Consider the following 17461-nt stretch of genomic DNA (forward strand, 5'->3'; position numbering starts at 1 on the left):
GTGCACTTGTTGATGTAGGCTGACACAGTCATGGTGTACTCATCGATGTTGATCTGGTCGTTGTAAGTGGCTGCTGCCTTGAACATCTCCCAGTCAGAGCACTCAAAACAGTCCTGAAGTGCCTCCATGGCCCCCTCAGTCCACACTCTCACCTGCTTCACTGTAGGTTTTGTTTTGATCAGCAGGGGCTTGTATGCAGGAATTAGCATAACAGATAGGTGGTCTGAAGAGCCTAGGTGGGGGTGGGGGGCTGCTCTGAATGCTTCTTTGATGTTGGTGTAGGCCAAGTCTAGAGTGTTCACTCCCCTGGTTGGAAAATCCACATATTGGTTGAAGTGAGGGAGAACAGTCTTCATGTTGGCCTGGTTAAAATCCCCAGCAATGATGAATACGCCCTCTGTGTGTGAGGATTGCAAATCACTGATGGTCCGGTAGAGAACACTCATAGCCTCTTTAGTGTTAGCACTGGGGGGCACATATACGGCAGTGATGCTAACAACAGTAAACTCCCTGGGCAGGTAGAATGGTCTGCAGTTAACAGTCAGAAACTCAATGTCCGGGGAGCAGTAACTGGCGACAGTAATGGCATTTTTACACCAGTTATTGTTGATGTAGATACACAGCCCCCCTCCTCGGGTTTTACCGCTGAGAGCGCTGCTCCTGTCTGCGCGGAATATACATTTATATATATATATATATATATGCTCTGATATAACAGCACATGTTGCTATTTCAAATTTAGAATAGAATGGCAAAGCAGGTTTTTCTAAAGGTCTAACAGCTAAATTAGGCTTATGGCTTTCTCCTGTGGCCGGAGATGAGATGTCAGGTGTGATGGATGGGATAGACTTTGACAGGTATTTTTTTTGTTGTTGTTGTTGGAGGGCTGCTAAAGGCTCCGTCTGACACTTTTCTGGTGCTGAATGGGAGAAGAAACTCCCAGGCCTGCTGAAACTGTAATTTTGGCCATTCTGTGTCCAACACTCTGTTCCTGATGATTGAAAACTTTGACATCGGTTTCTCCTAAAGTTCTGTCAGCTTAAAGGTAAACGTGTTCTAGAGAATGCAAATGCATGCGTCCAAGATCATGATTATTTTTTTTCTATACAGGTATTGAATGAGTCCAGAACCTCGGGGTAACTTGTTGACCTCATCATAGCATATTAATCAGTACTGTTAGACATGGCAGTTTTAATGTTATAATTTTGGGGACCTCTGTCTTGTGCTTTGCTTTATTTTAGAATTTATAAGTATTTGTTTTGTATGTTCAGTTCATTCCTTTTGAAATTCTATGTGGGGTTTTTCTTGGTATTTTAGCATTTTTTTTATATTTCTATTCTGCTCCGAGTTGAAGTCTTTAGCTATCTTTGATAGATCTTAGTTACTGGTTTCCTGTTTCTTAACCTGTAGCATTTGAGTTTTTGTGTTTTCTTAGGCTTGTATCTCTATTTGTTCTTGCTTCTGCTGATGTATGTGTTCCCAGATCAAAGCCTTTAAAAGACTGTAAAAAGGAAACAGACCCCAAGTTTGCTTTTGTCACACTGAATCCCATCAAAATAAGTTGAAGTTTGTGGAAGCAACCAAACAAATTATGGCAGAGTTCTTGAGGCTTTAAGCTGGCGGTATTATGTAAAATGGACTTTTTTGAGCTTTACATTATGTCATAATGTTATTCCCTCAACAGAAACATACCTGGAAGGATGCTTTGATTCTTTCGTATGTTTGAGAAATCTTTTAATCTACCATGGCAACCATTCAGTAGTGCAAAACGCCTGGGTGGAAATAGCGCTGCCTTCAAGGAGCAGTCCTCTCCTCACAGTTTCCCCCTCTTAGCTCCTTCAGACTCACCAGGAGCAATTAGCAAACACCTGGTGGAACTTCGCACCAGCTAAACTCATCATATGAGCTACTTAGTGCAAAGCTGGTAAAAACGTTGTTAAAGGGCTAATGGGGGAGCAATGTTGTGATGACTTCCAGAAAGAGCAGGAGCTTTTAAAGAGACAGAGGCCTATTTTCAATTAATTAAACTGCAAAGTCAAATTTCTTTTAAGTCATAATTGACATACATAGCGTTATTATTTTTATTTTATTATAACTGAAGGTAACATAGTTACTTGACTATGTCATAAAATGGAATTTTGTGGCTGGAAAACACTCAATACTGGCCCTTTAATACTTTTGTACTTTTCTGGACATTTTAAAGTAATGAGATAGTTACTTGAAATTAAGCTTACCAACGGCCACATTTATAAATGTACAAATTAAAAAGATAATATGATGATAATGCAAAAGAGGGTAACTTTGATCCATTTGCTTATTTCTTCTAACGTTTTTCTTAAATCTGTCTTTTACATTGTCACATGAGTAAAATCACCCTGCAGCTTTTTAAAAAAGTCAATATATTGTATTCAGTCACTGTGCCCTGGGGAGGAGGCATCGCCACTCTGAAAGAGATGCGGTTGGACGGGAGAGGATTTTCATGGTCACAGACCCTGTAAATGTCATTCCGCATCTTGCGAGGACCAAATGATAATTAGGGACCAAAAAACAGTATCAACCCAACGACAATGTTATCCACAGGTGATCCGCTGCGACAACTTTCAGATTTAAATCGAATTTCTCTAACTCCTAACCCCAAAGCAGTGTCAGAAGTGGAGATTAAACTGTGAAGCTCTGCGGCTCAAACCAACATGCCCTCTCACTATACGGTCACAAGAATATTCCAGTAATTGCAGTTTGTGGAAGTGGAGACAAGAAAGGCTGGTGGTGGTGTAACTTTCCATGGAAAGCTCTTCAGGAGGAATAGTGTTTCAAAGCACGTTGAGGCTGGACAGCCTGATCCTGGTTAATGTTGGTCATAATTAAATAAAGCAGGAATCAAACCAAACAGGAATCTCAGTAAGGTAACCCAGGAAGGAGCTGGCTTGGGAAGAATTTGAAAATGTTGAGGGTTGATCATGTTTCTGTTTGTGGAGATGTCTTATTAGCAATGGGGAAAAATCAAAGCTAATATTTCTAGATGATTTATTGCCCTTCTCCAGTCTTTTTGGCACAATAAAGTGGTTGGTGTTTTTGTGCTTTGCAAGTTGAGACTTGAGACTATCCAGAGTATATTCTGATTATCTATCAAAACAGATATTGTATGCTTAGAGATCACTGGTTCCATTAGACATCATGAGAATTTTTCAGTATGTACACTGCAGGACACTGTGCTGAAAAAACTACGCAAATAAAAAAAATGATCACATTATTAAGGATTTATTCATTTTCACATGTATTCATCTGGTACTGTCCTCACTGAGTACTTCTGTGTAGTTATGTACCTCTCTACTTTGCTTTCATCAAACCAGAGTGATAATAATCAGTGGTGCTAATGATTACTGATAATGCAGTTAAAGATAGAACCACTTATCTAGCTCATACTTTTGAAGAAAAAACAGAGAAACACACACAGACTTTGGCAAACTTTATCCAAAGAGCAGGACTTCCCACCAAGGCTCTACTAGCACTGTGGGTGTCTGTGGCCTGATGCCCTCAGGGCGCAGGCCTATCACTCTCCCTGCAGGGCCTGGCCGGCCCTCGGAGACCCAAGGGTAGGTGCTCCTATAAGCCGTTTTCAGCCATCACCTCTTCTCTGTATTATTGATGAGCACCCTGCCCCGCGGAGCTCTATGACAGCTCCAGCACAACCCATAATTTCTACTAGAATCCACTGGTAAAGAAGATTAATTCCAATGACATTGCCAGACCTTCTTTTCCCACTTGATATTTATATAGACTGCTTAGCCTTATGTTTGCTTAGTACAGAAAAATACAGTTTTAATATAGAGCACCCTGAAAACATGCTCCTTCAATAATTTCATATTTTCAAACTGTACAACCACAAACTCCAGTGTATTATGGGGGGGATTTTATCAATAGACCAGCACAATAAACTGCAGACCTGTGTAGTGGAAGGAAAAATGATTCTTGATTTTCTTTAATTTTTAAAATAAATAAATAAATAAAAAAACATGTGCCTTGCATTTGTGTTCAATCCTCTCCACCCCAATACTCTTAAATAAAATCATGTGCCACTTATTGCATCCAATTACATCAACTCAATTTAAATAGTAAGTTCAGTTGTACAAAAAAATACAACTCAAGTTGAGTTACTACGTAAATAATCTACTTAAATAGTAAGTTATTTTAGTTTAAAGCAGTTGTGAGCTGGGCCACCTTCCCAGATGAGGGGTGGAAACAAATAACCCTAAAAATTATCTCCACCCATAGTCTAAAAAAATTTATTAATAGTTTTTTATTAACATTGTGTGATTAAATTAAGTTTGCATTATTTAGACAACATTTTCACCAATTGAATTTCCCTTCAAGCCATGCTTCATGATCCAAGAGAGATCATCTGTTCCCTGCCTGTCTCTGGCCACTGCTTTTGCCTTGTGTGCGAGTAAAGTTTTTTTGGTCTCCCATAATTGACCCTCCATTTGAATTATATTCTGGATTTTTCCTTTGCCTGAGACCATCCTGTGCATAACTCTGGACTGTTTATAGACGACAAATTATCAGATTGTGGATGCACTAATCTCTGCTTTCAGATGTCCTTCCTTGCCATCAGCAGATTTTGGCAGGCGTGGTGTAGGCATCTGAAATCCTGTTTTAAACTTATCAAATTATTTGTTTTATTTGAAAAATCTGTTTAATGGAAGAGAACATCAAATACAAAGGTATTTATTTCTCTTGTATGAGAATAAATAAATTGGCAGTGAGATTTAGGAAATCGTGCAGGTGATGCAATCAAATGTCTGCTGGCAGTTTCATTTGTCACAAGAGTTGCCCATTTTTTCACTTGGGCACCTGCCCCCTACTTTGTCTGTGCATGCCACTGCCAAGTAGTATTGCTGTTTACTGTTTTGACCTTTCTTAGGATTCTAAGATTTATTTTTGTTTTAATAAGACATAAATCTCATTATAACAAGTTTTTTTTAACCTCATTAAAAGAAGATACTGCTCCTGAATTTATTTCCAAGCTCTGGCAGTTAAATGCTTCTGAACAAAGGTGGCAAACTCTAGAAAATTATTTCTTAAGTCATGCAAAAAATATAACATAAGTTTCAGATTGTAATATGACAGAATGGGTAAAAGATCAAGAAGTACGGAAACTTCAGCTTTTCCATTTTGCCCAGTTAGCCTGTTTTTCCTGGAAGTGATGGGTGTAAAAAATTACTGTGGGACAAGGATGGAAATGTTGATTTGCTGCCTACCGTTTTTTCTAATTTTATTCACAAGGAATTTTAGGGTTTCAGCCAAACCCTTAGTATTATAACTTGAGCATATCCAGAAACTTTTAAGAAAAACAGAATGCTGTACTTTGATCTACACGGAAAATGGCAAACAAAAACAACCAAAAATTCAGCAGATTATGTTTTCTTTTATAAAGAATATCTTGCCAATGCATTGCACTGTTCTTCTGTAAAAGAAAGTTAAACTCCATTATAAAGAAGAGTAACCTTGGGAGCAACTAACTGGCAGGGATAATGTAAACATTACCTTTTAAAAGTCATAAATCAATGAGGGTAGACTGTTCATTTTAAATAAATACTGGATTTAGGAAAAAAGGTGGGAGTTTGGGTTGAGTGTGAGGCAAGAGGAGTCAAACTTTAGGCAGAGCATATGGTGGTAAATTGTAACTACAGTGATAAATGTGAAGGTTTAATATCACCGATACAGTAATTGCTGTTTATTGTTTTAATTTGTTCAACACAGAACAATTAATAAAACACAGGACACAACCAGACCTCTATTAAAAGAGGCCTTTTGAATAACTCAACACTAACACTCTTTATGTCCTTTGCTATGTCCTTTAGTTGTTTCTTCCTATTGTTTACATTCTCCTTTCATTTGTAAGAGGTAAACCTTTGTGGCTTCTTACAGAGGTGGAGAGTGTTGTGTGATTTGGAAGAGGATGCAACAGCTAAAAAGTTAACTATAACTTCAGCAAGAAAGTTATAGTTTCTTATGGACCACAAATGTAGCTTTATACCAAATAATGCAATTAGTGCCTATTAATAATTTGTAACAATTGCAACATTAGTAATCAAGTTCATTTAAACTTTCCTTGAGTTAACATGGTGTTTTCCGGTTGTGAAGCTAATATCCACCACACTTCAAACATCCCTGCTATTTTTAAAAACTATCCTTTTAGTTTGAAGTGCTACCAACAGTAACATCCTTCCTAAAAGAATGACCTGATTTTTTTTTTTCCAAAGTCATCTTTTGGCAAAAAAGGGTTAAAAGAGGTAAATGTGAAATGTGAGAAAGAAAATGTAGAACATATATTTATAAATTGTGAAATACATGAGCCTTAAAGGGCAAAAATGAAGAAAATAGTAAGAAGGGCAGCACATGAATGGAGTCTTCAAGGAATATGGAGAACCGAAGGAAATATGGAAGATTTTTGTACATTAAATAAAGCATTACTTATTTATCTTCATGATACAAAATTAAAATTAATGTGAGTTAATGTTGCTACACACATGAACAGTAAGTGACGGTATGCACCTTGAAGTTGTTTGAAAAGAAGTCAAATGCACACTTATTTTAGGATAAATGTTATATGATTGTGTAAATAAATTAATTCTAAACCATAACCAATTATTTCATAATATACAATTCTCTATTGTAGCAGTGTGATGAAGACATTACCGAATTTCTGTGGCTGTAATTGCAGCCATTACGTATATACACATACTTTACAGTAAAGAAATACATAAAACATAGAATGGTACATGAAATGTCAGGTAAGGAAGATAAAACTTCCAAAACAAAATTAAACATTAGGAAGTATAACGCTGTCTAACTAAGCATATGTAAAAAGAAATGTTTTTTTGTTGAAATGTTTTCTTTTTAATAGAAAAATGAAATGTTTTTCTATTAAACATTTCTCCCGATCCAGACTGTGGATTGGGAGTTCCACAGTCTGGGTTCTACTGGTACAAATCAGTGTCCATTTCATAAAGTTAGAAGGCTGAAGGTTTCTTTCTTTTTCTCTTAATCTTTTAGTTGCTCTTTCTCCAAGCTTGTGCACTGCATTTTATCAAAAATATACTTTGTAAATAAGAGAAAAGATTGATTCTGGGCATTAAGTGAAGGTTTGCAGTCTGCAGGTCACTGCAGCCAAGCTCAGCTAATGCCTGTCTTTCTGCTTCCTGCTGCTGCTTATGGGCAAAGAGCCTGAAGACTGGGGCCGTCAGGCCTTTCCTGAGACGCCAGGATCTCTTCCTTTTTGTTGCCCACCCACAATTTCTCTGGCTCCTGCTATCCTCTCCACCACGTCCCGTGATGCTGCCCCAGCATCCCCAGCCAGCAGGCCAGCACGGCTCCTTCAACCAATGTTTTGACAAGTGCTTTAGACATAATGTCACGGGGAACCTGCAGGCTGCCAAAAATGCTAACTAACCATAACACTAATTAGTCAGTTGGAGAATGGGCTTGGAAATTGTAGCCTTAACAGGGTGCAGTACTGGTGGCAGCCATTGTGGGAAGACTTGGCTCTCATCCTGATTGACAGAGGGAAAAGAGACCGTGGACAAAGAGAGAGGAGGGAAGACGTATGGCTGGCCAAAGAGGATTCTTAAGGAATTCATTTCCTCAGTTCACAGACAGCCAGTTGGACAGCAAGGCTTTGACAAGGTGGGTTGGGTTTCTTATAATCTGTCCCCAGTGTGCTCCCGTCTCGCTTATCTCAGGGGCCATCAATGTCAGCATAGCAACCTCTCTTAAAAGTGTTTAATGGTTTCATCACCCATGTTTTGGAGAGATTTTTATAAGAAAAACAAAGTTCTTTCTCAGGTTACTTAGAGGCTCCTTTTTTTATAATCCAACCGGATCTTCTTGAGCCAAAACGTTAGACCTGTCAAAGAAGATAGATACTGTAGCAAAACGTTTTCATCTCAAGCAACATCTCGATTAATGACCATTTATGGCTTTTAGTACTCCAGTTGGAAAGTATACAAAGTAAAATGGCAAGAAATTAAAGGGTATATTTTATATCTTAAATCCAGAAAACCAAATAATTTCAAAGTTTGAACTATTAAAAGAAAACAATTTTTCTGGTTTTTGATGACAAAGTCATTTTAAAGCTCAAGCGTCATGCTAAAATAGGCTTTTAGTTTCAACTATAAAAGGAGGAAACTACTTTATGTGGATGAAGTAGTGCACCATCTGCATTGTACCTTCTAAAAATCTTTCAGGAAAATCACAGAAGGGATGTCTTTTTTTTTTTTTTAAGTAAGGTTTCTTTCTTTAAAACCAAAGACCAAAGGGTGTATTACAACTAAATGGCAACACACAAAAAAAAATGCTACAAAGTCCATCCATGGATGAAATGTTGATGAGCTTTCTGGAAAAAATCAGGCATGATGTTTTTTTTTCCTGACCCACCATAAACTCTCTTCATAGACACATGAACAAAATACAGTTAATTAACAATATGGTATTACATCATCTTCTTAAGTAAAAAGCAAGAAGTGGTATCTCTTCCTGGTACATAATAGTCTACACAACTCTTAGACAACTTAAAGATTATTGTATAAATCAGTAGACAAGTGATGCCCTACAGAATCGCAAACATCTTTTTAGCAGTTTAGTAATCTCACTGAACCCTATGCCTACATAACAAAGACAGAGATCATCTTCATCTCTAAGTCTTGTCTCCAGGCTTTTTAAAAACTTGTTTGGGTCACCAAGAGAGTTTTGGTGCAAGGAGTTCTACACAAGAAATACGCATCATTTGTTTCTATTGGCTCGCTGCAGCCACTGAAGGAAAACAAACAACAATGTTATTTATTAAATTTGTCACAAAATGTGTCAAAAGCTAAGCAAGCAAATATTTTGCATAAAAGTGTCCCATGAAAATAATAAACATGTCAGTGATCCGCATTAGCTTATCCGAAATAAATTACATCACATCGAGCATTTTCTACATTTCAGAACTAGTCATAGATGCAGGATCTGAGGCAGCTGAGACTGTGCATAGTTTTAAGTTCTGTTATATCCAACAACACATGAGGCGCATCAGCAGTCAGTGCTGCCGTCTTACATGTCACCTTAGTTTCACTTCTCATTACATGAGACAGAGGTTGTTTACGAGATCACAAGATAAGAGTTGCAGACCACAAGTCTTCCAGGGAAGGTCCATTGGGAGCAACATGTGTCATGCGTGTTTTCCAATTTGAACTATTGTTTATTTGGTTTTTTGTTTGTTTTTGGGGTTTTTTGTTTTCTTTTTTGTTTTTGCCATGTGAGGCTTTATTACAGATGGATTAAATGGATCATATTTGAATGATTCATCAGCTTACAAGCTTCTACAAAGTTTTTCTCAGGCTTCTGTCCTGTGTCATACTGAGACGTCGACACCTAAAATCCACCAGAATGATGTAAGCTGCATAAGGTCTGATATGTCACATTTACACATTTACAAGTAGAACTGATCACTCAAATACTGAGGTCACATCTTGAAGGACCAAACACTAGTATCATTTTCTTAGGGCTAAGAAACCAAATATAACCATTTTTTTGTTCGTTTTTTGTAATTTGTACCACATGATGAGATAGACAAAAGGATTAAACTCATGGCTGAGGGTCAACCCCTCAGTGCAAGATAATGGGAGGATTAATAACAAAGAAGATTTTTTTTAAAAAGCAGGAACCAAAAAGAGCCTCAAAGCTGAAAACAATTAAAGCATTAATGTGTCCAACCCATTGTCTGGTTTGAGTATGGACCAGTAAACAATTCTCTCAGAGGAACAAATGTATACTTCCATCTGTGTATAAAATAGCACAATGGGAAAGGGAAAATATGAAAAATTTGCTTTGTTGTCTGAGCTGGCACAAAATGTTCAGTTTCACTACACAGTTATCTTGAACTTGACAATTACATCATCCTGCTCACATTTACTGTTTCACTCACCAAAGATGCACTTTTGATTCATCTGCAAATTAGATCCAGAATGCAACTAATCACTCCCTGGGAAAGAGTTGGTCTAAATAATAAACTTCCCTCTGTGGCCTCAAAACATTCTTATAGTTATTGTTGTGCAAGAAGGAAAGGCTGAATTAATTTGTTGGATCTGAATGGTTATTTCACCAGAAACTGCAAATGTACTGTAAAAATGGAAGCAAATAGTCTATTTCTTTTCCGAGACATTCGGGTCGGAATGACTTGGATCAGACAGGGACATCTTAGCTATGTTACCAAGATTGTGACAAGGCAGCAAAGCATTGTACAATAGCAGCACTGACAACATTTTATTAATAATAATAGCTCAAATTTTATGATCATACTTTGCAGAAAATGGGGAAATATGCAATAAAAAGTTGAAAGATGAGGTGGAAAAAGAACCAAGCAAATTGTCTAAAAACATCCAAACTCCTAGGTCACTTTTTGACCCCACTATCCACTATACCATCCATGTAAGAAAACCTAGGAGGGTTTCACTTTTTATTTAAAAAAAAAAAAGCATTTTGACAAGTTTTGGTGTTATCCTTTTTACTGATCAGATTAAACTAGAGCTTTTTGGATAGTCATGTCAGCTCTGTTTACAAAAGAAAAAATGAAGCCGTCATAAAAAAGAACACCACACCTACAGTGAAACATGAAGGGGGATTTTGTCTTGTGTTGGGTCTGCTTTGCTTACCTGGCATGGAGAACCTTGAATTTCAGCAGAGCACAATGAAGTCTTATTGACTGCCAAGACTTCATGCAGCCAAACATCCTGCCCAGTGTCAGAAACCTCAACCTCAGCAACAGCTCATAGGTCCAACAGCAGCATAGCGACCCAAAACATACAGCTTAGTCGGAAGAAGAAAAAAAAAAGACATTGGTCAAATTTAATCATATTAAAAATTTGTGGTAACATCTGACATTTGCATTGTGGATGTTTTTTCAAGCTTTTTAATGCTTGAAGGTCTGGCAGTTGGTAGATGCACAAATCTCATTGTAAAGTATTGTGTGAAGACAATGGGTTAAAGGACTAATGTCCCAACAAGATGTAGAAAAATTCATGTACGTTTAATTTTAGTCACATTGATTACTGGAACAATGTCTTCACAGGTCTGCCTAAAAAGAAAAATCAGACAGCTCTTGTTAATCCAGAACGCTGCTGCTTCTGTTCTCACTGAAACTAGGAAGATGAAGCACATCACCCCAGTTCTAAAGTCCGTACACTAGCTCCCTGTTGCTCAGTACTCGTGTTGTTTCAGAGATGTGCAGTTAGGTCTTGTGGTTCTGCTCTGCATAGGAAGAATCAGAAGCAAATATGGAGAAGCAGCATTCAGCTTCTATGCACCACAAATCTGGAACAAACTTCCAGAAAACTGTGAAATAGCTGAAACACAGAGTTCCTTTAAATCAAGACTAATAACCCACCTGTTTAGAGGTGTTTTCGACCCATAATCACTTAAACACTGACCAACATATTTGATGTGTAATGATGATTTTGTTGATAGCACTCGACAAAATGTAATTGTTGTCACTGGTTTCTCAATTCGTGACTATGTGATGTTTTTTTATGACTTCTTACTTGTGTGTTTTTATTATGTAAAGCACTTTAAACTGCCTTGTTGCTGAAATGTGTTATACCAATAAACTTGATTGATTAATAGTGAATGCTGCAGATGGTTGTGCCGTGAAATATTGCATTACTGGTAATTTGACTTGTCTATAGACAAATGGCAAGCCAGATTTGTTTTAAATCTGGAATAAACTATATGGGATGCATCTAAATACTTTTTTTGTTTGTTTCAACTAATTTCAGGTATACCTTTTGTTTATTGGTTGCTGTTAATTGTGGAAAACTACTAACAAATTTCACAAAATCACATACATTGGTTAACAGATGCACACTGTTCACATGAGCGACTAAGCCGAGATTTAATGGTCCCTGAGAAGCAATTTTATATATACTGCAAACAAGTAAAGACCCACACAAGCAGCTCCATGTAACATAGGCTTAATGTCTTTTGGCCTGCTTCTGATCCAGGAGGCCAACAGATGCCTCCCTGTGGGTGTTTTTCTGTAAATACAATTTATATAGCTTCTAATTTATGAGGCTACTCCAAGTAGCCAAAAAAAAAGACCTTTGACTTCTATTCCCACAGTTTTTCTCCCCTCCATCAGCAGTTCATTGTAGAGTCCTGTTCATAAATGGTGTACAAGCAGAAAACCTATGTAGGAGTTTGTGGAAAGGACAAAAAACATTGTGAATGGTTTTGACAAACTGTTCTGCTAGAGAAGCAGGATTATTTACATACCACCCCATAAACTGAGCCAGAACATTCTGCTGATATTAGGGCCAGATAGTTTTTTTTAAAGCTATTAGACAATATTTCTCTGGCAAAATGAACTGCATCCCTCATTGGATAGAATTAATAAAGGTGAGACAGACTGCCGTAAACATGAACAGCCTGGCACCAGATACTGTGAAAAAGTGGCATCCAAAACTTACCCGGCTTACTGTCAGGTTGCATTAATGAAGATGAAAAACTTGCAAAACTAGGTTTAACCAAAGTTTAAGTGCTGCTCACATTTGTCATAGTCACTCCCACAGAAGTGACAACTATAAAGTCTTGCTGTTAGATTGAAATCTTGTTGGAAGTAAAAGGTTGTTGTCTATAGTTGAATGGCAAGCCAGATTTGTTTTAAATCTGGAATAAACTATACGGGATGCATCTAAACACTTGCAACAAAAATAGTGTTTTGTAAAAAAATTAATAAAAAATAAACAAACTCAACACATTTATCATCTCAAGCAGGAAGAACACACTATCCACATTGTTAGGAAACCAGTTCACTTGCTGAACTTAGGCAGTTCTAGTAAAAAAGACCTGAGTGGAGATTTACTGACTTTTAATCTGGCATGATTATAAATGCCTGACAGGCTGCTGTGAGTATTTCAGAACCTGCTGTCCACTGGGGTCTTCAGGCACAACCCTCTTTCAGTTTTATAGATTGCAGTCCAAAAAAAAAAAATCCAGTGGGTCAGAGGACTGACTGAGTTTAGTATACTCCAATGGTCTCCATAGTAACCAGACCTCTGTTCAAGATGTGCAGCTGACAATACGCAACATCTGCATGATGGGGGAAATATTAATACAGATGAAAATCTCTGAGGAATGTTATAAGATCCTATTGAATCAATTCCATGAAAAATTAAAAGTAGTTCTGAAGATAAAAGTAGGTCCAACCCAGTGCTAGCACGGTTTGCATAATAAGCAGGCTAGTGATTGTATGTCAGACTAATAAATGAGATAATTTGGATACTTGGCTCTATCATCTTAACATTACTCCAAGTCTTTCTTTAAGAAGCAACATTTGCAGCAGAGAACTCAGATCTTTGACAAGCGTCCAAAATTCCCAAGCTATAACTTGATTGATCTAAATTTGATAAAAGATAAGAAACATTCGAAGCATGTTTGACCTAATGTACATTTATTGTTACTTGTTTAAAATGGCATTTCTCCAGACGCTGAAAGAATATGAGTATTATCCTTTGCTCTACTGATCTACCTCCCATGTGTTTTTTATTTATTAAAGTGAATACTTTCAAAACTTCCGATGTGATCTTAAATCTTGTTTTCAAATATTCTTCTTTTGTAGTTCAGAAGGTTCTGCGGAGCAAAAGACTGATTGATCTGGGCTCCATTTTCTAGGAGAGCCTCCCGGGTTTGCTGTGTTCTCTGATGCTGGCTGGATTTAAAAGCGAAGGAGGCCAACACCAGCTCTCAGAGGGATTTTGCGTCTTGTAGATGGGTGTGAGGAATCCTCCGGGGCTACACTGACCTTTCCGCTCCTTCCAAGTGATTCACAGTGTGGCTGTCGACACCTCCTACTCATTTCTATTTCTCCTGATCTTTTGCCATCTTTCTCCCATTGGTGGGAAGTTCAGTCCACATCCTTCTCCACAGCAGTTTTATTTTAAAATTATCCATCTATAAAAATGTGTGTACACACACCCGAATCACAAAAATCACATCATGAGCGCCGTCACAAACATGTGCTCTGAAGAGCACTTTTTTGATCCACAAATAAAAACAGAAAATAATCTAAATATTATGTTCCCCATTATAAATGAGAAACAAACTAATGAACCACACTAGAAAATGACAGTTTTAATTCTGTTTTCTTAATCTTGCCAGCAGCTGGGAAGCAAAAATCAACCCCAAGTCACCTCAATTTCTTCCCTCAAAGCAAGAGAAGATTTTGCAGACTTACTGAAAATTACTGGTTGAATTAAAAGCCCATTTAATCTGAAAACATAGAGACCGTGAAAGAGGCAAAATATTAGCACAAAAGCTCTCTTTAGGCTTACAGCTACTCCTACAACCAGCACGAGCTTACATTGCTTTATTGTCTCAGTAAAATAGCTTTTTTTTTCATGCCTCAGCATTTCTATTAATTTCTCTTCTTGTCTTTTGATAGATTGTTTTCGTCAAACAGAGAGGAGATAAACACGCATCATTGCATTTTTACTCCCCAAAACTTTTTTGGACTTCTGATTACTTTTATTTTCATTTATTTGTTTTTCACAGCAGCACATTTCCCAGAACAGATTCGAGGCGCCCATCCTAACAAATCTGTTTGTTTAATTACTCACCCTGTATATTAAAATAGCTGCAACACTATCATACATGCTAACTCATCTTCACCCACAGTGAGGCATATTTCTACTGAGTCACACCGCTCATGCTGACCCACACACCCACACAAACCTACCTTAGATGCTGGACGAACACACACATATATACATTGTGTAGAGCAGGATTAACTGTTCATGACTTGGAGTCTTTTGTTGTTACAAAGTCAAGTTGAAACTCTACTTGCTGAAATAATGTGGTTAAAATTGTTGATGCATTGACCAGACTTTGCCATTTCAAACTGTTATTTAAGTTATATGGTGCAAAAATGTGTAATGCACTTTAAAGTACATTTCTTCAGATTTTATTATTACGTGATCATCCAAAGTTTTCTTTCACAAAACACCCTCTCTGACCCACACACACGCACACACACACGTTCGGAAATACCACTAGCCCTCACGACATAAACCAGATGCACTGCAACAATGTGTTTCATAAGGAACCGGAATGGCTGGAGGTGGATGAAAAGCAAAACCTCTTTTTTATCTGCAGGGAGCACAGCAGCTGTTACAACAAAGCACGTAATGAACTCAAGTGGCTGAAATTAATAAGAACAACAAGCACCAGCAAATTTCTACAATTTTCTCATTAAGGCTACTGTACCGTTAGCCCTGAGGCCTTTATTCTCAAATTTACATGATGAAAAATCCTCAGTTCATTTTAGCTCATGCTCTTCATTCTATGTGCTGAAAGAAATTATATAATTTCCTTTTTGTAGTTGTTCTTCCTCTCTTATCTTCTTTTTTCTTTACTTTAATCAGCTAAAAACAGTGATCCAATAAGAAACCTTATTTTGAAGGAAACTGCTAAAGCTACAAGAACAGATCCTTTATTTAAACTAATTAGCAGACATTGAAAAGGTTTGTAAGACAAAATTATTTGAAAAAATCATTCATACTCCTTTAACCTCTTTGCATTTTGTAATGGTATAACCACAAGCTTTGTTGGCCTACAACAAAACAGAATCCATAAAAGACAACTTACAGACAACACAAACTACACACAAAATATACATTTCCCATTACCTCAACAGTAATTTGTATCCTCAAAACAAATTATAACAAAACAAAGAATACTAATGCAAAAAAAGAAAAAGCAAACATAAACATGCAAAGCAAACGAATAATCAACAAAATAGCAAAACAAAACATGCAAGCAAATGACAACTTAAACCTGCATGCAAAGGGAACAACATCAAACAGCAAGTAAATATGCAACAAAATAACAAAAAGATAAAGGACTCACCATGAGCGGAGTGAGCCCTTGCCTAAATAAAATTAAGTTATTAATTGGGTAGTTGACAACCCAGCTGTAAAAGACAGGAAGCAGAAGGACTGGGACAAAACAACAACGACTCCTTCAGGAGGAGGCGGCGGCTCTGACGTGGCTGCGCACGTGCGCTACGTACCTGCAGGGTCAGGTGCGCGCACCAGGGGGTGGGAGCCGCGGACAATTCGCGGCCAAGGCCCGCAACAAGCCAACTGTAGTCCAGATCCCAAGACAGGTCTGACTGCAAAGAACTAGAACAAAATCCAGACAAAAGGAAAACCACAACACACTAATCTGGAAACGATGAACGCAGCGTTTGGGGAAGACACGCTGAGAATGAGATATTTTGGGATTCTACAGCACGGCGTCACCACAAAGCTCAGTAGAGATCGTATGTGTGGACTCGCGTGCGCGGATGCGTAATACACACCTGGCATTAAAGGCTATGTTGGTGCCACCCACCACTCACCTTAAAGGTGAACCTGGACCAACATGCCATACAGGAGGGGACACGGCAAATATGTGCTCAGACGGTGGCAGAAAACGAACACTGAACATGAATCTAAACACTCTCTACTGTATATAATATAAAAAAAAGCAATGTGGAATTTTTCTTTAATTCACTATTGTGGATTAATGTGTTTTATCACATGATATCACATGAAATCATACACTGAGGTAAGAACAAGGTGTGTTAAAACATTCATAGAGAATTAGTACTTTTGCAAGGAACTTAAAAGTCAGGCTGCACATTTTAAAAAAGGAAACCAACAAATGTATAACTGAGTGTGTTTTAATGTTCAGTGGGTGGCATAATGTTTTTTGTGGTTTGCATTTCTGCCTCCAAGCAAAAGTCTCTTATTTATTTTATTTATTTGCTTAATGTTTTTTTTTTTCAGAATAAATGGGGGAAAAAAAGAGCTTTCTAAAGATCTGTCCTTATATTTCAGTTTGAGAACAAATGCAGGAAGAGTAAAATACCTTCCTCCAACAAAGTCATTCTAAAACTACATGAGAAAAGATGGTTAATGACCCACAATTCTGGAGGGTACAGGGTGATGCACATGTTTCACTCCATTACTTGCTTCTGGTTCTGCCTGATATGGCCTTTCTGTGGCAGATGTCTTTTTTTCTGCCTTCTCACATTTTACTGCAATTTGAATGTGTTTTGTTTAGGATCACTGCCCTTGGCACTTAGGTTTCAAGTTGAGCTGTGCTGTTCACGATGTTGGCATTAGGTACAGAAAAAATTAACAGTGCTTGAAGGGAGATGTATATAGCCTCTTGCGAGATGTACTGTCTTTTGCACACTTTCACTCACTCTTTAATGTCTTTAAATATTCCTAGTAGAAGAAAAGAGACTACAAATAGAAAAGAAGCAAAAGTCCTAGACGTATGGTTTTGATTTACATTAGGCCCTTTTTACTCAGATAAGCTTAATTAAAATCCAGTTCTGTGTGAGTGTGAACTCTTGTTACTCATAAGTCACAGTAAGCAATTT

The 17461-nt window shown here is 37.6% G+C and overlaps 1 long non-coding RNA gene across 1 annotated transcript in view; it reads right to left on the reverse strand.

Annotated features, from left to right (window-relative positions):
• The window catches only part of LOC116726505 (uncharacterized), a 61827-nt gene extending 45786 nt beyond the window's left edge, over positions 1-16041 (reverse strand). Inside the window, exons 1-2 of the long non-coding RNA XR_004340608.1 lie at positions 15937-16041; positions 10692-10845 (exon numbers count right to left, since the gene is read on the reverse strand). This is a non-coding gene — a long non-coding RNA (uncharacterized LOC116726505). The remainder of the gene's footprint in view (positions 1-10691; positions 10846-15936) is intronic.
• Between the last annotated feature and the right edge of the window lie 1420 nt (positions 16042-17461).

This window comes from Xiphophorus hellerii, chromosome 9 (genome assembly GCF_003331165.1).
Source record: "Xiphophorus hellerii strain 12219 chromosome 9, Xiphophorus_hellerii-4.1, whole genome shotgun sequence".
NCBI classification, from domain to species: domain Eukaryota; kingdom Metazoa; phylum Chordata; class Actinopteri; order Cyprinodontiformes; family Poeciliidae; genus Xiphophorus; species Xiphophorus hellerii.